This window comes from Mirounga angustirostris, unplaced genomic scaffold, assembly GCF_029215605.1.
Source record: "Mirounga angustirostris isolate CCGP_5_RB_7025 unplaced genomic scaffold, mMirAng1.0.hap1 SCAF_8, whole genome shotgun sequence".
NCBI classification, from domain to species: Eukaryota; Metazoa; Chordata; class Mammalia; order Carnivora; family Phocidae; genus Mirounga; species Mirounga angustirostris.
In genome coordinates this window covers 91,929,698-91,952,647 of record NW_026991716.1, presented here as the reverse complement: position 1 = coordinate 91,952,647, position 22,950 = coordinate 91,929,698, and positions in this window count along the sequence as shown.

Sequence of the window (22,950 nt, the reverse complement as noted above, 5' to 3'; positions counted from 1 at the left end):
TTAATAAGACTGATAAACCACTGGCCAGATTTATCAAAAAGAAAAGAGAAAGGACCCAAATAAATAAAATCATGAATGAAAGAGGAGAGATCACAACCAACACCAAACCATACAAACAATTATAAGAACATATTATGAGCAACCATATGCTAGGAAATTAGATAATCTGGAAGAAATGGATGCATTCCTAGAGATGTATCAGCTACCAAAACTGAACCACGAAGAAATAGAAAACCTGAACAGACACATAACCACTAAGGAAATTGAAGCAGTCATCAAAAATTTCCCAACAAACAAGAGCCCAGGGCAAGATGGCTTCCCAGGGGAATTCCACCATTTAAAGAAGAATTAATACCTATTCTTCTGAAACTGTTCCAAAAAATAGAAATGGAAGGAAAACTTCCAAACTCATTTTATGAGGCCAGCATTACCTTGATCCCAAAATCAGACAAAGACCCCATCAAAAAGGAGAATTACAGACCAATATCCCTGATGAACATGGATGTAAAAATTCTCACCAAAATACTAGCCAATAGGATCCAACAGTACATTAAAAGGATTATTCACCACAGCCAAGTGGGATTTATTCCTGGACTGCAAGGTTGGTTCAACATCTGCAAATCAATCAATGTGATACTATACATTAATAAAAGAAAGAACAAGAACCATATGATCCTCTCAATAGATGCAGGAAAAGCATTTGACAAAGTACAGAATTCTTTCTTGATTAAAACTCTTCAGAGTGTAGGGATAGAGGGTACACACTTCAATATCATAAAATCCATCTATGAAAAACCCACAGCAAATATCATTCTCCATGGGGAAAAACTGAGAGCTTTCCCCCTAAGGTCAGGAACATGGCAGGGATGTACTAGAAGTCCTAGCCACAGCAATCAGACAACAAAAAGAAATAAAAGGCATCCAAATCGGCAAAGAAGTCAAACTCTCACTCTTTGCAGATGATATGATACTTACGTGGAAAACCCAAAAGACTCCACCCCAAAACTGCTAGAACTCATACAGGAATTCAGTCAAGTGGCAGGATATAAAATCAATGCACAGAAATCAGTGGTATTTCTATACACCAACAACAAGACAGAAGAAAGAGAAATTAAGGAGTCGATCCCATTTACAATTGCACCCAAAACCATAAGATACCTAGGCATAAATCTAACCAAAGAGGCAAAGAATCTGTACTCAGAAAACTATAAAATACTCATGAAAGAAATTGAGGAAGACACAAAGAAATGGAAAAACATTCCATGCTCATGGATTGGAAGAACAAATATTGTGAAGATGTCAATGCTACCTAGAGCAATCTACACATTTAATGCAATCCCTATCAAAATACCATCAACATTTTTCAAAGAAATGGAACAAATAATCCTAAACTTTGTATGGAACCAGAAAAGACCCAAAATAGCCAGAGGAATGTTGAAAAAGAAAAGCAAAGCTGGTGGCATCACAATTCCGGACTTCAAGCTCTATTACAAAGCTATCATCATCAAGACAGTATGGTATTGGCACAAAAACAGACACAGATCAATGGAACAGAATAGAGAGCCCAGAAGTGGACCCTCAACTCTATGGTCAACTAATCTTTGACAAAGCAGGGAAGAATGTCCAATGGAAAAAAGACAGTATCTTCAACAAATGGTGTTGGGAAAATTGGACAGCCACATGCAGAAGAATGAAACTGGACCATTTCCTTACACCACACACAAAAATAGACTCAAAATGGATGAAAGACCTAAATGTGAGACAGGAATCCATCAAAATCCTAGAGGAGAACACAGGCAGTAACCTCTTCGACCTTAGCCACAGCAACGTCTTCCTAGAAATATCACCAAAGGCAAGGGAAACAAGGGCAAAAATGAACTATTGGGACTTCATCAAGATAAAAAGCTTTTGCACAGCAAAGGAAACAGTGAACAAAACCAAAAGACAACCGACAGAATGGGAGAAGTTATCTGCAAATGACATATCAGATAAAGGGCTAGTATCCAAAATCTATAAAGAACTTATCAAACTCAACACGCAAAGAACAAATCATCCAATCAAGAAATGGGCAGAAGACGTGAACAGACACTTTTCCAAAGAAGACATCTAAATGGCGAACAGACACATGAAAAAGTGCTCAACATCGCTTGGCATCAGGGAAATCCAAATCAAAACCTCAATGAGATACCACCTTACACCAGTCAGAATGGCTAAAATTAACAAGTCAGGAAATAACAGATGTTGGCGAGGATGCGGAGAAAGGGGAACCCTCCTACACTGTTGGTGGGAATGCAAGCTGGTGCAGCCACTCTGGAAAACAGTATGGAGGTTCCTCAAAAAGTTGAAAAGAGAGCTACCATACAACCCAGCAATTGCATTACTGGGTATTTACCCCAAAGATACAAATGTAGTGATCTGAAGGGGTATGTGCACCCCGATGTTTATAGCAGCAATGTCCACAATAGCCAAACTATGGAAAAATCCAGGATGTCCATCAACAGATGAATGGATAAAGAAGAGGTGGTATATATATATGATGGAATATTATGCAGCCATCAAAAAACCCCCGAAATTTTGCCATTTGCAATGACGTGGATGGAACTAGAGGGTATTATGCTACATGAAATAAGCAATCAGAGAAAGGCATGTATCATATGATCTCACTGATATGAGGAATTCTTAATCTCAGGAAACAAACTGAGGGTTGCTGGAGTGGAGGAGGGTGGGAGGGATGGGGTGGCTGGGTGATGGACATTGGGGAGGGTATGTGCTATGGTGAGCGCTGTAAATTGTGTAAGACTGATGAATCACAGACCTGTACCTCTGAAACAAATAATACTTTATATATTAAAAAAAAAAAAAAGATAGTAGGAAGGGAAAAATGAAGAGGGGGATATTAGAGGGGGAGATGAGCCATGAGAGACTATGGACTCTAAGAAACAAACTGAGGGTTCTAGAGGGGTGGGGGGATGGGTTAGCCCGGTGATGGGTATTAAAGAGGGCACATATTGAATGGAGCATTGGGTGTTATATGCAAACAATGAATCATGGAACACTACATCAAAAACTAATGATGTAATGTATGGTGATTAACATAACATAAAGAAAAAGAACATAATCAGTATTTATAGCAATGTTGCCTATAAACCAGGGCACTTGTGATGTAATTGATGCCCCAGCGAACAATGTAAAGAAACCCTTCCATGTCCGCACAACCTTGTGGGGGGCAAATTTATCATGTCATGTGTGCCCACTGAAAACATCCAGTTCCGGGAGTCCAGAGTGGCCCCCTAGCAGCTCTGAGCCCCAATGGAATGCCCAGAGAACCAGCCAAGCCTCAGTACAGTGGGTGCTGCAGGCTATAGAAACATTCCAAGTAAGTCTGGACACCTTCACAGGACAAGCCCCATGACAAAATATGTCACATGCTCAAAACCAAAAATATAACAAACTGCAAAGCAGTGTGGCCCTTTCTGCATATATCTTGGTGTAATAGGCCCACCCACAGGTGGGAAGATAAAGTCCATAAAATAGAACTCAATGCCCTTTATCAGGTTGTTTTATTTCTTTGACCAAAATGGGCAATTTGTTTGCCCATCTGGGTCTATAATCCCCTCCTTTTAGAGTCTGCCTCAGATGTCATTTCCAAGATGGTTTGGAATCTGTGTATTTTCAGTTTAAAAAGACTGTGGAGAAAATATCTGGATTGAATGAAAGATTAGTGTCCACCTAGGAATGTGTTTATATGTCACTGCAGAAGGTTGTAGGCCATTCAGGGGGAGGTTTATTCCACAGCAGCGATCAGGAGACTAACTGGCCAAGGGCTGGATGCATACATTCTTAGGAGGCTTTAGGAACTAGCCTCCAAAGGTGGCCCCAGCAATTTCTCTTCTCATGGGACCACATGCTGTTCCTCACATCCAGGGGTGGAGTTCTTTTCTCCTTTTGAGCTGTCTCATAAGAGGGGCAGCTACCCTGGGGGAGAGGCCACCTGGGGAGGGGATGCAGGGGATGACCTTGGAACCTGACCAACAGCAAGAACTGAGACCCTGGACATAGGCCCCAGGAGAACTGTTTCTGCCAGCGCTCCGCTTTTTTTGCTGAGCTGTTGGGCATGTGACTGAAGAAGCCGCCTCAGAAGGTTCAGCTTCAGTAGATATCCCATAGAGTGGAGACAAGCTGATCCTACATGTCCTGTCCAAATTCCTGTCATCAGGAGCAAAAACATGATTGTTTAGGCCAGAATAGCTGTTATGCAACAATCAATAACTAAAACAGACTAACGTCACATAGCCTTCTGTTCAAATCTATTTTTTTTAAAATGGTATGGTTTACGATTTCTTACAGTAATCATCCACACAAAACTCAGTTGTTCAAAAAATTTATTAGGTAAAGACTGAAATTTGAATAGATATACTTTAGAAATGATAGAAAGATTCAGGGAGGGTTGTTTTTTTTTAAACAGTAATATATATGTTATAGAATATATATTATATACATTTATTATATATATAGTGATTTTTATCTTATTTTAAATGAATAGAGCAGCAGGAGAAGACAAATAGAGAATCAACCCAACAGTACAAAGCACTTGAAATAATTGTAGTTTAATAGCAATAACTATTTTTTATTGGATGATTGCTATATCCCAAGCACTGTGCTAAGTGCTTTACAGCTGTTTTCTCATTTAGTCCTTACAACAAACCTGTGGGAAAGGTGTTATTACTGCATTCTATACAGATGAGGAAATTGAGTCTCAAAGAGATTAAGCAATTTGCCAAAAGTTACACAGCTGGGAAGTTGTGGGGCTGGGCTCTGAACCTGGCCTGAACCTTTAACTATAAAATAATTTCATTATTTGGATACTTTTATGTTCAGAGAGGAATGTGTCCCACAGTAATAACAGCTAAAAATAAAACCATATTTTGGTCTTAAATAAGTGACTCAAAGTATTTTGTATGCAGTTTAGCATCCTTTTGCATCACAACTATGGGATTTGGTCAGATTCATGCTATATAATTCTGGTAGGATATAGGAAAAGTTCTCATATACAGTGTGGACATCCATCCTTTTGTTAGGTTATCTTATATTTCCTACAAGATTGTTTGTTATATAAAAGGGAGAACTGAGGCACAATTCTCTGATTCGGTCAATTTATCCTGGCCAGGCCTCCTGTGAATTCTGGCATTTGATTTTCTCTCTAGTTTAGCTGGCCCTGCCCATCCCCACCTGTTTTTCCGTTCTTTCAAACACACACACTCTCCCCCATAAGAATACAGGCCGTCCTTTTATTATTCAGAGAGGGCACATACTGAATACCCTTGATTAGCAAGGCTGTAGATGGTGATATATTGCACACAGAGCCAGAACATGGAAGAAAAGGAAGGGAACATAATTTTGTCAAAGTGTTAATTTTCCAGTTTATCAACTCTGCCAGCTCTACAAAATGATTTTCTACTTCAAAGTCTAAAACACGGGGAAACTCCCCCAAAAGAGTTGTTCTAGAACCAAGTGAATGGCTAGGCTGGGCTGCTTCTAGAGCCTCAACAAGCCACTTCCTTTTACAAAAGATCAAGGAAAAGGATACTCTTGTTTATCTGATAAAACGTTGGAGAAGCCACAATACCTCAAAACACCTGATCTGTTACTTCCACAAAGAATCTTCATAGCCTCTCAGCTTTGCCAGATTGCACAAGAATTTAGGATGATGCTTGATGTGTGGGAAAGATAATGAACTGAAGGGCTGATAGGCTTGCTTTATGCCAAATATTTGTGTGACCTTGCATCCTTAGAGTAAAAGGAAAATCTGATTTGGTATCAGAGGACCTTAATTAAAATGCCATCTCTGCCACATCTAACTGTATCACCTTGGGCAAGACACTTAATCTGACGGATATTTAAATTATTGACCTGTAAAATAAGGATAATGATATGACATGCTACAGAGTTGTTATAAGATTTACATGAGATGGTATTTGTGAAAGCACTTTGTAAACTGCAAAGCTTATTACAAATTTTAATTATTATAAGGTCTCTTACCTTATAAGAACATTGCACTATATATTACATGAGTGTTCTATTTTCAGCTTTCCAAAGACAATATACTGTAATATTATCATATGTCATGTCGGTTGTTTAAACAGGCACATCAAAAACCAGAATAGTGTAGACATTTAATTTTCAGACCTGATCAATCTATAATATACATTTGCCATTCAATAGATATACTCATTAATTCATTCTACAAAAAACAATTTTCATTGTGTGACTTACCACAATGAATAAAATACCCTCAGGAAGCTTATATTTTGAATGAGAGGCATAGGAGAAGCACAAAAACCAGCTGATATCAATTATTACCCCAAGTATTGATGAGGTCCACAAAGGAAATGAAGTGGAGTAAGAAGATAAAGTGATAACATCAGAGTACCTAAATATATTAAGCAAATACTAATAGATCTGAAGGGAGAAATACACAACAATACAGTAATAGGGACTTTAGTATCCCACTTTCAACAATGGATAGATCATCCAGACAGAAAACCAATAAGGAAACATTGGACTTGAACTATATCTTAGACCAAATGGACCTAACAGACAGATGTAGAACATTCCACCTTACAGTAGCAGAATACACATTCTTTTTAAAAAAAATAAATTATTTAAATTCAATTCAGCTAACATATACTGTATTAGTTTCAGAGGTAGAATTTAGTGATTCATCAGTTGCATAGAACACCCACTGCTCATTATATCAAGTGTCCTCCTTAATGCCCATCACCCAGTTACCCCATCCTCCCAACCCCCTCCCCTCCAGCAACCCTGTTTGTTTCCTAGAGTCTCTTATGGTTTGTCTCCTTCTCTGTTTTCATTTTATTTTTCCTCCCCTTCCCCTATGTTCATCTGTTTTGTTTCTTAAATTCCACATATAAGTGAAATCATAATGATATTTGTCTTTCTCAGAATACACATTCTTTTTAAGTGTAAACAGAACATCCTCTAGGATAGAACATTTTAGGTCACAAAACAAGCTTCAGCAAATGTGAGAAGGTTGAAGTAATACAAAGTATCTTCTCTGTCCACACTGGTATGAAACTAGAAATCAGTAACAGGAGGAAAACAGAAAAATTCACAAGTGTGAATTGAACAACACACTCCTAAATAATCAATGGGTCAAAGAAGAAATCAAAAGGGAAATCAAACAGTATCTTGAGACTAACAAAAATGGAAACAAAACATACCAAAAGTTATGGGACACAGCAAGAACAGTTCTAAGATGTAAGTTTATAGCAATAAATGCTTACGTTAAGAAAAAGAAATCACAAACAACTTTACACCTTAAGGAACTAGAAAAAGAAGAACAAATTAAACCCAAAGTAGGAAGAAGAATTATGGGGTTATTAGGGGCACACTAGGGAAGGAGCAGATTTTGGGGGGGTAGCTAATCAAGAGGTAGGTTTGTACCTGTTATGTTAGAATGGCACAATAGACATTCACATGAAGACGCTGAGGAGGCTGTTGGACATACAAGCTTGGGATGCAGGAGGGAGGTGGATGTTAGAGACATAAATGTGGGAATCATCTGCATACACATGCTTTGAAGCTGTGAGACCAGATAGCACACCTAGAAAGTAAATGCAGGGAGGGAAAAGGGCTCCAAGGGTTGAGCCTTCAGGCCCTCCAACATTTAGAAGAGGAAGAGTAACCTCCAACATTGGGAAGAGGAGGGGTAACCAGCTAAAGAGGCGAAAAGAGATTCTATGAAGAAAGAAGAAAAATGAAGAGAGTTTAGTGTCCCAGGAGTCCAATGAAAATAGGAAGGCAGCCTGGAGGTGTGCAAAAGGATGCTGATAATTTGAGTCAAAGGAGGTCTACAATTTGATTGTTGAATTTGGCAGCATGGTAGCCCCTAAATCTGATGTTTCGTCCCATGTGGAAGGAATTCAGTTAGTGGGACTCCTGGTGCCTCTGTACTCCTTTCCTCACTCCACCTCTGTGGAGAGAGTGACCTCTCCAATTGGGGCAGAATTAACTGGGCACTCTTGGTTCGTTCCTCCTCCTCTTGGGAGCTGGTTGCTTACAGGGAGCAAGTATTCTCCACTTCTGCAAGGGGAGGCTCTCTGCCCAAGGGGGGAGGCCTGAGATCTCCTAATCTGTACAGAATCCATGCAAGAAAATCGCGTGGTATTAATTAGGTACCTCCTGGAGACCAAGAGCCTCACAGTGTTTCAGAGGAGTCTGACTGGAGTGGGCTTCAGGGGAAAGAAAATGGGAGAAAAGGAAGTAGAGACAGCAAATATAAACTCTTTTATAGGGTCTTTCTGTTGAAGGGGATCAGAGAAATGAGAGGGGATATAGGGTTACAGAAAGTGTATGTGTTTTTAAGATAGACGGTATTATAGTATGTTTGCATGCAGATAGGAATGACGCGATAGAGAGAGGGAGAGAAGTGGGTCATGGAGCAAAAATCCTTGAATAGGTAAGAAGGGATGGGATTAAGAGCCCAGGGGGAAGGCTTGCTTTAGACAGGAGTATGACATCCATAGTAATAGGAGAAAAGTTGAGGATATGGGTACAAATGAAGATAAATTGGTGGTAGGAGGGTGTGGGATTTCTACGTGACTGGTTCTCCTTTCTTCAAATGAGAAGCAAGTTTACCAGCTGAGGGGGAGTGGGGTTTGAAGATCTGGGGAGCGGCGATGATTCAGGAGAACAAAGCATGGAAGGAACAGGCTTGCTGGGTCAGCGCCAGGGCCTAGGTAGCACATGTCCTCATGAACTGAAAGCAGTCAGCACAGCTGTGAATTTTTCTCCAGTTGTTCTCAGTTAGAAAATGTATTTAGTTAGGGAACTGTATTTTGTCAGTATTGGGGCTTTCTCAGGTGAATATAATGGGCCGAGAGCAAGGTGTCTGCGATTGTAGGCAAAGGAGTGATTATAATAGACCCAAACTCTACACTGGAGGGAGTGAGGTGGGATGCTAGAAGGGGGTTGAAGCTGAAGGTCAGGGTGTGGGATAAACTGAGGTTTGGGAGGTGGTGAAATTGCTGGTAATAACAAGGCCTAGGGAGTGACAGTGGGCATGAGGGAGGTGACAAGGACGGCAAATTGAGGGGAGATGGTGCCGAGATGGGCCATCCACATGGATACTGAAGTCACCCAGAGCCATGCCGGGAATAGTGCCAGCAAAGGAGACGATGACCCAGGTGTTTGGATCTGCACTGGCTGAGTGGGGGCGAGCAGGAGGACTGGCAAGGAGGGGCGTGTGCCTCCACGGGGCTGAGGAAGCAGGCAGAGCGATGGTATGGAATGAGCAAAGAGAGCAGGAGAACACCTCCTCCCCAGTGAGAGGTAGAACTGAGAGAGAGCAGACATCCAATACCCGAGAGGCATTCGGGAAACATAATGTCCTCGGGGGAAATCCAGGATGTGCTCTGAGGGGCACCCCAAGGAGAGTTTGGGGGCATTTTCCTGATGATGCATCCAAGTTGCAGAGGCTACAGGGGAAGGTCTTGGGGGCAGTTCAGAGCATTCTTTCACGCACCAAGAACTGCACCAGGTGGGGTTCTAGTAGCCTCTCAGAGTCTGTTGCGCTTAGCTACAGGAGCAACTCACTCTAGAGTACGCTAGCCACCATCCACTTCTGAAGGCCTTTCAAAAGCACCTGCTCTTCACCTCCCTTACCACTGCGACATCACTTTCTGAAATGAAGCTCCTGAAAGGGGGAATATTGTGAGTGGCATTAGTTTTAGGCACCTAATTCCTGGGCTTGTTGATAGTATTATCACTTCCTTATCTAGCTGTTGATTTGGTCCAATTACTTGAAAAGCACTACTTGAGGCCATCTTTTATCATCTGAAGTTTCTATAATAAACATTATGGAATAGACAGTAAATGAAGACATGCATGAATTGTCTCATTACAGGGGTAGAAGGAAGACTGAAACAAAACAAAACAAAAATCTAGCTACTAAAGTCTTGCCATCTGAAGAATTTTATTTGCCCATGTTTCCCAAATAATAGTTAACATATCCTTTTAATAAGGATATTGTGCTTCTAAGGGAATTCCAAACTTCTACATTATTTTAAAAAGGAGAGCAGGGTAGGAAAGAAATGGAATAGGTCAGAAGAGCAAGAAGGAATCTTAAGTGGGCTCTGCAGTGGGGCTCAATCTCATCACCCTGAGATCATGACCTGAGCCAAAATCAATAGTTGGACACTTAATTGACTAAACCACCCAGGCACTCCAAGGAGCATGATTATCTGGAAACAGGAGAATTACTTTTATTATTTATTTATTTATTTAAGATTTTATTTATTTGAGAGAGAGTGAGAGAGAGCATGAGAGCGGGGTGAGGGGCAGAGGGAGAAGCAGACTCCCTGCTGAGCAGGGAGCCCAATGCAGAGCTCTATCCCAGGACCCTGGGATCATGACCTGAGCCAAAGGCCCACGCTTAACCAACTGAGCCACCCAGGTGCCCCAGGAGAATTATTTTTAAAAGGCTACTACAATTTTGAATTCAGAAAAATACAGTTTGAAACACTAATAAAAATAATGTTGATAGGACACCTAATTAAGGGCCAAGCCATGAAGATATTTATATAAAATCTACCTAACTTCTTAAAAATATGAAATATGAGGGGTGCCTGGGTGGCTCAGTCGTTAAGTGTCTGCCTTCGTCTCAGGTCATGATCCCAGGGTCCTGGGATCAAACCCTGCATTGGGCTCCCTGCTCAGCAGGAAGCCCGCTTCTCCCTCTCCCACTCCTCCTGCTTGTGTTCCCTCTCTCCCTGTGTCTCTCTCTGTCAAATAAATAAAATCTTTAAAAAAATATATAAAATACGACGTATCAATTTTCTCAAGTCATATCACAGTTCGAAATAAGAGAAATGGGTATCATTCTGAAATAAGCAAAGTTCTATGATTTTTTTAAAATTTGGATTTGCTTAAGCTATTATATTTCATAGTATAGAAGTAGACATAATTTACTCATATAGTCAGGGATAATATTCAAATTATTTAACAACCAGTTAGACGCTCACTAATCAAAACAGCCAATCAATTCAAACGAAAGTTGACCAGTATATTTCATTGCCGGGCAACTGCCATATGTCGGTTCTGCATAAAAGGAAATAATCTGCAGCTGTTAACTTTTCTTTTGAGAAATAATTAATCATGTGGAAAATTTTCATAATATATTTTAAGTGAAAAATGAAGAGCATTGTAATTTATACATATATGCAAAAACATATATGCACAATACAGAATCATTCCAGTATTTTTTCAAGAATATAAGATACAATATGCATAGGGGACACAGCTGGAAAATAAAACCTACCAAAATGCTGAGAATGATTCAATGATTATCCCTGAAAAATTTTTTTTTCTTTTCACCTTCCTGCATTTATACAACTTGACAAATAAGAACATGTTTTAATTAGTTAATTAATTAATTTATTTATAGAGAGGGAATGGGAGGGGCAGAAGGTGAGGGAGGGAGAGAATCTTGAGCAGGCTCCATGCTCAGTGCAGAGTCCAATGTGGGGCTTGATCTCACAACCCTGAGAGCATAACCTGAGCTGAAATCAAGAGTCGGACGCTTAACTGACTGAGCCACCCAGGCACCCCAAGAACATGTTATTTTTAAGAGGAAGAAATTTATTTTAAAAGAATGGGATTAAAAATGTGTCAGTCACCAGTCTTCTTGGGTTGTATTTTCCTTCCCTACCAAAAACAGAAGAACCTGACTATTACACTTCAAAGTCTTCTTGTTTTCCTTTCATCACCAAACTTGTAAAGTGCATCATTTATACTTACTGCCTCATTTCCTCCGACCTATTCACACTCTAGCCTCTTACTAGCCAACTTTGGGCCCTATCACTCTACAGAAATCCAACTCTCAAGTGTTTCCAATGATCTCTTAATCATTAAATTCAGTGTCTTTGCTCAGTCTTTATTCTTCCTGAATTCACTGCACTTTTTGACTTCATCCTCAAAATTCTTTCCTGTGGGTCCAGCTCCCAGGCCTCTTCTGCTGATAAACTCTGATTTTCAGGCTCTCGTCCAGCTTCTACTTCCCACCTCCAAAATGAGTTCCTCAAGGCTCTCTGGCTTCCTCTTCATTCTCCACTCACCGATATGCTTCGCCCTCTCTCTGTCCTGAGTTGCCCTGCAGGACCCCCTCTGAGAAGTGGGTATGGAGAGATGAACAGTGAACACGGGAACAGGCACTTAAGTCAGATGCCATTTAGCCATTCTGTCATGCGACAAACATTTACTGAAATCCTCTGCTGCCAGGAAGTAGACTGGACACTAGAGATCCCAAACCATGGCTCCTGTCCTCAGAAGTGCACCATCAAAAGGCTAAAGGAGACAGACAGAGACTAAGTGCAGAAAGGGCTGTGGGGCCACAGAATACTGAAAGAAAGCTGAATCTAGGGTGTCAAGGTGAAAGTAGGACCCCAAACCAAGGGGATTTTGAGATCCGAGTCCACAGAGAAATAGCACAAGACGTTGAATCACATCTGAGGTAGAGTCCAAATGCCATCCTTTGGGTAGCCCTCTGCTGCAGAGGGCCATCCTTTGGGTAGCCCTCTGCTGCAGAGGACCCCTCAGGAAGGCTAGCAGCCCTCCCCTCTCAGCCTTAGCTCCAGTGGTCCTAACGGCATTCAGGGGCCAGCCTACAGCGGAACACAGGTGTGGGCGTCGGCCGTCTCGAACTCATCACAGATCACGAAGTTCGGCTTCCACCACCCCATCTCCCCCACTGCCAAAAATGATTTTACATCCAGCTCCATTCAGGACATGGCAAGGGGAATTTCATTGCTCAAGCTTGAAACCCTGAAATCATTTTCTACCCCTCTACGCTCCCATTACCTATATCCAGTCAACTGCTAACTTGTAACCATTCTCCCTCCATTGGCATGCTGATATGCAAGTCTTCGTTTCCACAGCGGCATCGTTGCCTCCCAGATCGGAGATCTTATACCCTGAGGCCTGAATAGCCACAATCATCTCTCCTGCTCACCTTCCCTGGCCTCCCAGCCCACTTTACTCCTGCTTTCCTGGCTGTGTGGACTCTCTCCACTTTTGAAGCCTTCCCACAACTCCAGGAAGTCTCCTCAGAGATCTCCCCTTTTTGCACATGTCTGTGGCTCTAACCCTCCTCGCTGCTCTGTTGGCACGTCCTACTCTCACCCTAACCCCTCTGGTACTTGGCATTATCAGCAAAGGAGGCTTTCCCCATAAGTGAAAGTACTAGTACTAGAAAATGGACGCTTATCAAAAACATAACCCTTTTGGGGGCGCCTGGGTGGCTCAGTCGTTAAGCATCTGCTTTAGGCTCAGGTCATGGTCCCAGGGTCCTGGGATCGAGCCCCGCATCGGACTCCCTGCTCAGTGGGAAGCCTGCTTCTCCCTCTCCCACTCCCCCTGTTTGTGTTCCCTTTCTCACTGTCTCTCTCTCTGTCAAATAAATAAATAAAATCTTAAAAACAAACAAACAAACATTTTGACAGCAATTTTTGCCAGATGAAGTACATGCTTCTTTGCCCTCAGAATATACTGAATGTAATTCACCTTTTCCTTTAGTATTTGGAATCATATTGAAATGTACAAAATTATTACACTTCAGTCTGAGCTGGCTGGGAAGATGTCTGTATGGTCTCATCTCTTGTTATGAGCTGATGTTAAAGGTTTCTGATCTGTTAGGCTGAGAAAGAACTGAAGGGCAAATCAGAGAGCAAAGTTTTTTAGATCCGCGCCTTTGGAGACACAACGCTAAAATGATATGGTCTGTCTTTAAGGATGGCTTTAGCATCCTGTACAGAAAAAGGGACTAGAAACTTCAAAACAGCTACAGTTGCTGCTCAGAGAATTTTTTTTCCTGCCTTGGGATTGTTGGCAATAAATCAGAGTTGAGCTTGCTAAAAGCCATCTTTTGAGCTAGTTGAGTAACATCTCTGTGCTGAAATTTCCAGTGTGACCATCTTGTCACTTTAAACCTTGGAAGAGCTGATGCTAATTCTCATAGCTCTTTATCTCTCTCATAGTACTATGCTTACTGTATACATGTAATAAATGTCCACTGAAGCCATCATCAAGGACCCAGCCCATCACCAACATCTTGTCCCCATGGCAGTTAACAGGTTGGAAAAATAACCGTCCACTGGAAGTGAGGCTGTGCAGAAAGGGCCCAGAAGTGAGGCTGTGCAGAAAGGGCCCAAAAGTGGATTTGGGAAAGGAATTTAGAACTGAATTTGAGTTGTTAATGGTAAAGAACTGATAAGACCTCCACTTCATCCCTCCATCACTGATGGAAGATAAAACATCAGAAAGAGGCTAAGAGCTTTTGATTATCTTTGCAGAAATGAGACTTCAGGAGCCGTACATGCCCCTATGTGCTGGTCTGAGGGATAGAGCAATACCTCCCACATTTTGTTCTTTGGGATTTCTTTCCAACATCCAGGGCTAGAACCAGGGGAGGCAAGAGAGGCATCTGTGTGCAGACTGAGAGGAGGCAGCCACTCGGAGGCCACTTGCATGACGCTGAGAGCGAGTGGAGTGTTTTACACCCAGACGTCTCTCCTGTCTCGCCCCAGTCCCCGCTCTATTGCAGCATTCTCTTCCTCACACTTCAACATCTCAGTGGCCAGCTTGTAGCCCTTTTCTTAAAATACTTTTTTATGTTAAAAATTTTTTTAATCATGTTTTTTTAAAATGTAAATTTTATTATTGCTTTTTTTCTCTGTTAAAGTAAAACATGCTTAATATAAAACAATTCAAGAAACACAGTATATATGGAATCTAAAAACAGAAAAAACCAAACTCATAGAAAAAGAAATCAGATTTGTGGTTACTAGAGGCAAGGGGGTGGGGGAGGGGAGGAGGGGGACTTGGAAGCAGGTGATCAAAAGGTACAAGCTTCCAGTTATGAGATAAATAAGTACTGGAGATGTAACCTACAACACAATAGCAGTTGCGGTAGTTAACACTGCTCTAAGGCATATTTGAAAGTTGCTCAGAGAGTAGATCCTAAAAGTTCTCACCACAAGGAAAAAACACTTCTTTTCCTTTAGTATCTATATGAGATGATGGATGTTAACTAAATTTATTGGGGAAATCATTTCACAATGTTGTAAGTCAGTATGCTGTAGACCTCAAACTTATACAATGCTGTATGTCAATTATATCAATAAAGCTGAAAGAAAGAAAAAAAAACACAGAAATAAGTTGGAAATGAAAGTCCCCATAATGCCACACTGAGAGATAACCATTATAAAGATTTTTCAGTCCACACGCATATATACACACACACACAGTCAAACATGTTTTTCAACCAAATTGAGATCAGACTATACATATAGTTCTTAATTTACTTAATTGCATCATGAGTATCTTCTGTGTCCACAAACACATGTGTTTAATGAATACCATAATTTGTTTCATAAATCCTTGATTGAAGGACTTACTTGATGGTTGAAGCTTTTTGATTTTCTAAATCACTCTGAGATAAACATTCATTTATTCCTAATTTTCCTCCTTTTCTCAAAATTCCAGTTGAAGTCCCACATTTGCGAACAATGGGCAACACATTATGAAGAAAGATATCAGAAAAACCTGAGCCAGACTTACTAAACACAGCAGAACCAGTCTAGCAACTATCAACCCCCATCTTTTACCTCAGGCTTATATAAAACAAGACTAGAAATCTGAGTGGAGACTGAAGGATACCACCAAAGTAAAGCTTATGCTTGGGTGTCCTTCCAGTCCCTCATGGGGGAGGGGGAGAGAGGGCTTCTCCACGCTACTGCAGCAAACCAAGTAAGTGAAGCCCCAAGAAAACCAAAATCAGAAATTAGGAGTGCCTTGCAAGAAGGAAAAACAGTACTTCCTCCTCTGATAAATGTTTATTGCGCTATGGAATGTGGGCCCTGGAGCTGCCATGGGTCTATGGGAGAAGCATTCTTGGGAGGGTCTGGCCAATATGCCCTGCAGTTTGGGAATGTGCACGGACCCAGAGGGCACTGCTGGCTTTTTGGGGGGAGAACCCTGAAAACTGAGGAACTGGAGTCCCTCTAACAGTGAGGACAAGGAAAGGAGCTTGGGAGGCCTGCCTGTTCTGGCAAGGAGAACTTGGCAATAAAAGGCCATGGGATAAACTCTGGGCAGAGTTCAGAGAAGGGATCCTAAGAGAGGAACCACGTCATTGTCTACATCAGGGAATGACGCAGAGTCAAAACACCTTTTGGGGTCCCCAAGGAATCCACAAAACACCCCAAGAGAGAAACAGCCAGCATCTGAATGCCTGCCATATATAAAGGCTAAGAGAGGACAGTCAAATGGAAAGCAAAATAGAAGGATTTTTGCCCCTCTTCCTTCAAACACCCCCCCCCCCACACACACACCCTTGAGGGCAGAGCTGGAGAAAGAGCCCTGGAGAGTACTCATATATAAACAGATTTTTAAAGATTTTTTATGCAGAATTATGTCATCTGCTTTTTATGCAAAAAAGTAAAGGCTATTTCCTGAAAGCAATTAAATACATCTAAAATGTATAAACAAACATCTTAATGAGAAGCTTGATGTTACTTAACTTGAAAGCATGAGATGGTCTTTGACATTCTATCAGTTTTGGGTTTGCGTATTAATGATAATCACAGCAGAAAAACTGGATTCATACAGGTTGGAGGAAGAGGTAGAATCAGAGCTCTTATCTCTCACTTTCCCAAATTAAAGGCAAATTTATGTGGAAAAAGATCAAGGTTTCTTCAAAATTCAGCCAGTTGAACGGATTTGCATTCTTTCTTTAGTCCTCCAGTTGATGAGGTCAGCTTTGGCCAGGTCTGTGTCACTGATGTTCCTTCTATTATAAAGGAAGACATCATAAATCCACTTTCGATGTTTAAATCATGTGGGTTGAAAAGTACTCTTTAAGAATTCAATAGTGTTTCTAGGTGATCTTTGCCTGCAGAGAAAGTGAAAGCCTGCCTCAAATCCATGTGCAATCCTAGAAAGTACATATAGTTGCACGCCTCCAATTGGGTTCTTCTTCCAGAGAGGCAGCTTGGAGCTGGTAGCTAATCTCAACCATATTTCTCTCTGCTCCACTCACAGCATCCTTAACATTGCCTGCAGGGTTTTGAATAACAAGGTTTGCATGATTGATACACATCAAGTTAAGCCAAGCCAAACATTTACTGCTCCCAGTCAACTTGCTCTGAGAGTGGACTTTTCCTTATCTTTCTCTCTCTCAAAAGAAAGTGAAACTTTGAAGAAAGTCAATTAAGCACTTCAAACGTGGCTTCCAGAGCCAGTGGCCCTCTGTGTAGTAGAGAAAGACTTGATATTCTGCTCTCAGTTCTTGGGAAAAACTTCTCAAAGAGGAGGCCATTCTGGGTCTGGCTCTGGAAGAGCAAATAGTGGTAGCAACAAGCCTGTCTTTGGCCAGGCCCATGGTGGCAATCCATGCCAGTGTAGATATCAGGGATCCATCATGGTTTGCAGAGTTTCTTCCTCAACAAAGGAGCGAAAACTAGGTATGTTGCTAAGACTTGAAGGAGTTCCACTGGAGCACAGGAGGTCAAGATTTACTTCCAGTTGAAGAGTGGTATAGAAAAGTCACGTTTCCTTATTTCAAAGACAATGTAACTTTTTGAAGTATCCAAAAGGGGCTCACAAAACAGATTCTTATCAGGTGAAAGAATATACTCAGGATGGAGGAAAACCAGGAGCTGGTTGTACTAAGAGATAGCAACAATTTCATTCAGTTGGATGCTAAAGGAAATGAGATAATTGCCAATTTCTCCCAAATCTGCTTTTAAAAATTAGAGGAAATACCAGCAATTCTGGAGTATATAATATGACAGAGATTCGGGTATAGTTTTCTTTCTCTGCAACAAACCCCAAACCAGCCTGTAAATCTTATGACCACACAGTGTCACCACGGTCTTTCTGATTGAGTGTGGCTTCTTTCTTTTGCATATGAACTTTCACAATGCTTAAAAACAGGGCTCTTGTGATGGAGTGAAGCTAAGTTTTGATCAAGTTGAATCCTTTAACAATTCTCGTTCTTTCCATAAAGAAGATCTGCTCTGTCTATAGTGGGCATCTGTTTATTTTTGCTGGCCCAGAATTTCATGTTTCTTTCTTTCTTTTTTTTTCCCCCCAGTTACAGCACATTGATTACTCTTGGGGGAATCACCCCACCCCACTCTGACTGTGTGGCTCTGCTGGGACCGACCCAATGCCCAGCCCTCATCATAGGCATGACTGCCAGGAGGATGGAACATACTGACTTCACAAGCATGGATGCATAATCCAAACCTGGCCAATGAGACACAAGCCCAAATCTTTTGTTGGAACAAGTGGACAACAGGGGTTCTCTTTTCGCTGGGAGGTGATGTAATCCCAAGGCCAAAGGGGGGCCACTTCATGGCAGGGAGTAGGAGCACAGTTACCTGTGAATGTTGCCCTCACAGAGGAAAACAGAGCTGGGTGAGGGTGGTATGACTTCAGCCTCTGGACCCAGCCATTCCTATGGCCAGAGCAACCTTGGGCTTTTCAAGTGTGTGAATCAGTGAAGTTCTTGTTTTGTTTTGTTTTGTTTTGTTTTTTAGAATTTGAGCTGGATTACTGTACTTAAAACTGAAAGAGTCATGAGTGACACGAAAGGTCCAAAATATCCTTAGATGGACAGATATAAGGCACTTCTTCAGCTTTGCTGGCTTCACGTGTCCACTGGTAAGAACTCTGCCACACACAAGAAGCACTGAACCTCTCATTAGGTTCAGAGTTGAAGGTGAAAATAGGGGATAATAATGTCTGTCTTATTTTCTTTGCTCTAACATTTCCCAACTTATGTTAGGCCAATGTAAACAAACACAGATATCCCTAATCATAAGAACAGGGTATAAGTTCCTTAGTTCCTGTCAGTAGCAAACTATTCTCGACACTATAACCTAGCAAAAAGGACCACCACACCCTTTGGTAACAATCCACAGTGATCCATAAACATGTGGGACAAAACAATAATCTAAGACTAACCATGAGGGACTATGGACTCTGAGAAACAAACTGAGGGTTCTAGAGGGGAGGGGGGTGGGGGGATGGGTTAGCCTGGTGATGGGTACTAAAGAGGGCACATTCTGCATGGAGCACTGGGTGTTATACGCAAACAATGAATCATGGAACACTGCATCAAAAACTAATGATGTAATGTATGGTGATTAACATAACATAATAAAATTAAAAAAAAAACAATAGTCTAGTATCACCCATTTTTTTTTTTCTAACAAAATCAAATTGTAAAGTAATAGGACTTTAGCTGAGATGATTAAGAAGCCACTCTCCTCCTATTCTAAATACATAGAGAGTCTGGATAAATTATAATAAATTATTTAACATACATAATTATACTCAAAAGAGAGAGAATTTTAAGGTATTAAAAAGGAAGAGGAAACTCAAACCATCAGCCTAAGCAGTATGAAGCTGCCTGGTGTAGGGGAAGGGGGGGTATTAGGGCCAAAATACTCTCCTTACAACTGAGTCTTTAATGCCGGCACCAGGATGGGTATGAAGGCCCCTGTGCTCACAGTGAGGAAGGTTAACTGAGTCCACACAGGTACAAGTGCTGAAAACTGGCCCATCTGTGAACAAGGACTAGAAGAATTTTACCTGGAGACAAGATGTGAAGAAAACTTAGGGTGAAAAAAGTCATTCAAAACCAACGTATACCCGAAGACCCTTAGCCTGTGTAGATACAGATATGTGGTGGCAGGAGCTCTGCGTGAAGAAACTACACTAACATCGAAATTATCGAGTCCTAAGGAAGCCTGTAGGCAAATGCTACACTGCCCCTTGGGTTCACTACCACAGGCCGGGCACAGACAGGACTCCCATGGAAATCAACCCCTGCTCCACACAAGCTCATCTCAGAAACAATTCCCCAGTCAAAGTAAGGTCAATAGTAGTGGAATATTTTGTTATGGCCCAAAGTGCCCTGTGACAGTTCCAGAAGTCAATTTGCTCTAGAAACACAGCAGCTTTGATAGAAAATGTATTTCAAACTGATTTTATTGTTTCACATCCACATCCACAAATGCTTTCTAATTTATATATATTATTTATTAACCACATTTTATCTTTCATCTTCCTGATTCTTAAGATTAAGATCAATCTCCCAGGGGTTTTCTCCAATAAGCATTTTTATGTTGAATATGTTTCCTGATTTGCTCTCCCACTCTTTGAGCCAAGATATCAATGAAGATATGATGCGACTAAGATTTGGATGTTCAGATGTAATCTTTCTTTTTCTGAAATAGATGAACCATGATGCTCCTACATTTCCCAGGAAGCCGTTCATACACCTCAATTTAAAATTTTAATCCAGACTGATTACATAGTATTAGCAGCAGAACTCTTCCAGTCCAGCAGGGAGTCGCATGCCTGTCAAAATGCTGCCTGTCACTTTGTAAGCCGGCTTCCTCCTTCCTGCATATGTATGGAGCACTGGTGTGATGGGGAGATTGCCAGATCAGACATAAAGAGGCCTGCAATCCGGCCCTGCACTGTCCTCTCCACAGGCATCTCACCTCGCTGCAAGTCACGGGACCTCTTCAAGGCTTCCAGACTTATAACTTGGTGATGACATCACAGTACCTCACACTTGTTGTGAGAAGTCCTGATGGGGAGGATGAAGGGAATCATGGGAAGATCACAGATGTGGGAGAAATCCCAGCACTAGTCCTCCAGTAGGACCTCATGTGCCCTGAAGCAGGTTGACTCGACTTTAATGCTTTTCATCTGGGATTCTGTAACTTCTGAACTCCCTCCCACATTTGACACTCTGTTATGACTTCCCCGGGAACTAGCCTCTCTCCAGATTTCCATTTTGCATGTTGTTTTTAAGCTCTCATGTTGTGACCTTTCTTAGATCACCTGAAGTTGTTTTCTGTTTCTTTAATTTTATGCCTGTAGCCTTCATCATCAGAGTATCCATTCCCCACAGGAGAGTTTTTCAAACTGTACTTATGACCCATGAGTTATACTGATTTTTGACCACTACTTTTTAAAAAATAGAACAGAAAATAATGTAACACATTACATTTGATAAGGTTAAGCACTGTTCACAAAAAATTATTTGTGTGTGTGTGTATGTGTGTTTTATTAGGCTACAACGCAAAATGTGTTTCTCACTATTGGTCATGATCAATGAGTTGGAAAGCACTGCTCTACACAGTAGAGCAAATCCTGTCATGTCATCCCTTTGCTAAAAATCCTTTTCTGGGGGGCGCCTGGGTGGCTCAGTCAGTTGGGCATCTGCCTTTGGCTTGGGTCATGATCTCAGGGTCCTGGGATGGAGCCCTGCATCCTGCAGGGAGCCTGCTTCTCCATCTCCCTCTGCCACTCCCCCTGCTTGTTCTCTCTCGCTCTCTCAAATAAATAAAATCTCTAAAACAAATCAAATCAAATAAAATCCTTTTGTTATCTGTTTTTTTTTAAGTTTTATTATTGAAGTATAGTTGACATACAATGTAAGATTTAGGTATACAACATAGTGATTCAACAAGCTTAAAATCCTTTAATGGTGTCCCACTACCAGGGACAAAGCCCACTATCTTCAAGGCGAGCTACGGGTCCTACTAGCTCTCAGAATCACTTTGTTCCATGCAGTCCCTTGCTCCCCATGCCCCAGCAACAATGGAATCTTTTCAATTCCTCTTTCAACATTTTTCGGTTCAGAACCTGTCACGTGTCGGACAATGTTCTAGGCTCATGAGATAGCACAGAGCACTTTCCTGCCCTCACAGAGCTTACATGCCAGGACTTGAATGCAGCCTGCTCCTTGCTACCGTGGGCGGGGTCATCACACTGCTCTCAATCTTCTCCCCCTCCTCCCCCACCCCCATCCCACATACTGTTGAGCTAAAAATCACTTCTTCCTCAGGCCGCAGATCAAGGGCATCAGAGTCACCGTCCCTAACATGTCCCCACCATTCACTGAAAGATCATGAGTGAGTTTCGAAGACTTATTCAGAAGACAAGAGAATAATGATATCATTAGTGATAGAAAATAGAACTGAAAAATTCTCAGAATCTAATTTCCTATTAAAGGGAAGCAAACTGGAAGCTAAATTCTCTTCATAGTAGATAGCACATATAAAATACAAGTCAAGTCCAAAGCATTTACCAGAGTCACTTGTTACAAATGAATCCAGCTCTCTTATTTGTTCTGTAGGTGGAAAAGAGGTTAGAGGATCCTTACAATTTTACATTTAATATAAAGAAAAGAGGATCCTTCACATCCCTTTTTACCTGAAAACTAATTACAACCAGAGGGTCATTAGATTATCTAGGATCTTGGAGGAGGAAAGGCAGTGCCTGGTAGGCCACGGATCCATATCTCAACTAGCTAGCAAGAAAGGTAGCTCCCAGAACACCATGCGTTTACTCTGGTCACATTGTTTTCTCTGCTTCAAGTGCTCTTCCCATCACCCTTCTCTACCCAGTAGAGATTTAGCTCACATGTTTCATTTAGCTCACAACAAAAGTTGTGAAACTTTTGACTTTCCCTCAAAAAACTGATCATGTCCCCCTGTGTATTCATAAACAATACAGGTATTGTAATTTTCACATGGCATTGCAGATAGTTGCTCAGTGTCTGTCTATCCCACTAGATTATGAGGTCCATAAAGGCAGGAATTGTAGCATATTCATTTTTCTATATCCACTTCTGGTTCTGCCTGACACTTACCAGTGTTTATTCTGTGTTCCATATTTATTGCATATTTATAGAGACTACTTTTAAAGGGCTCTGTTAAGTCATTCCCTTTCTTCCAACACCAAGGCAAATCTTTCCATGACTACCTAAAAATATTCTGCCCTCACTCGTGATCAAGCTTCTCCTGCTGCACCTGTTTCTATTCCTATTCTGGAATATTTTTCCCATCC